Source organism: Dama dama, unplaced genomic scaffold, assembly GCF_033118175.1.
Source record: "Dama dama isolate Ldn47 unplaced genomic scaffold, ASM3311817v1 ptg000263l, whole genome shotgun sequence".
NCBI classification, from domain to species: Eukaryota; Metazoa; Chordata; class Mammalia; order Artiodactyla; family Cervidae; genus Dama; species Dama dama.
In genome coordinates, this window is record NW_026871042.1 from 40,659 (window position 1) to 42,060 (window position 1,402).

A 1,402-nucleotide genomic window follows, 5' to 3' on the forward strand; every position below is an offset into this window, starting at 1 on the left:
GACGGTGTTGAAAATCATGAAGAGCCTGAAAAGGTGTTAAAAATATGAAGAGCCTCAAAACGCGTCAAAATATGAGGATCATGAAATGGTCTGAAAAATAGGAGGAGCATGAAGCGGTGTTCAAAAATATGAAGAGCCTGAAAATTTGTGAAAACTATGAAGAGCTTCAGAAGGTGTCAAAAATTAGATGAGCATGAAACGGTCTGAAAAATAGGAGGAGCATGAAGCGGTGTTGAAAAACATTAAGAGCCTGAAAAGGTGTGAAATATATGAAGAGCTTCAAAAGGTGTGAAAAATATGAAGAGCATCAAAAGGTGTCAAAAATATGAGGAGCATGAAACGGTCTGAAAAATAGGAGGAGCATTGTAGCATTGTTCAAAAACTTGAAGAGCCTGAAATGGTGTGAAAAATATGAAGAGCTTCAAAAGGTGTCAAAAATATGAGGAGCATGAAACGGTCTGAAAAATAGGAGGAGCATGAAACGGTCTGAAAAATAGGAGGAGCATGAAGCCGTGTTGAAAAACATGAAGAGCCTGAAAAGGTGTGAAAAATAAAGAGCTTCAAAAGGTGTCAAAAATATGTGGAGCATGTAACAGTTTGAAAAATAGGAGGAGCATGAAGCGGTGTTCAAAAACATGAAGATCCTGAAAAGGTGTGAAAAATACGAAGAGCTTCAAAAGATGTGAAATACATGAGGAGCATGAAACTGTCTGAAAAATAGGAGGAGCATGAAGCGCTGTTCAAAAACATGAAGAGCTTGAAAAGGTGTAAAAAACATGAAGAGCTACAAAAGGTGTGAAATATATGAGGAGCATGAAACAGTGTATAAAATAGGAGTAGCATGAAGCGGTGTTCAAAAACATGAAGAGCCTGAAAAGGTGTAAAAAATATGAAGAGCTTCAAAAGATGTGAAATACATTAGGAGCATGAAACTGTCTGAAAAATAGGAGGAGCATGAGACGGTGTTGAAAATCATGAAGAGCCTGAAAAGGTGTTAAAAATATGAAGAGCCTCAAAACGCGTCAAAATATGAGGATCATGAAACGGTCTGAAAAATAGGAGGAGCATGAAGCGGTGTTCAAAAATATGAAGAGCCTGAAAATTTGTGAAAACTATGAAGAGCTTCAGAAGGTGTCAAAAATATGAGGAGCATGAAACGGTCTGAAAAATAGGAGGAGCATGAAGCGGTTTTGAAAAACATGAAGAGCCTGAAAGTTGTGAAAAATATGAAGAGCTTCAAAAGGTGTCAAAAATATGAGGAGCATTAAACAGTCTGAAAAATAGGAGGATCATGAAGCGGTGTTGAAAAACATGAAGATCCTGAAAAAGTGTGAAAAATATGAAGAGCTTCAAAAGGTGTGAAAAATATGAAGAGCTTCAAAAGTTGTCAAAAATGAGATGT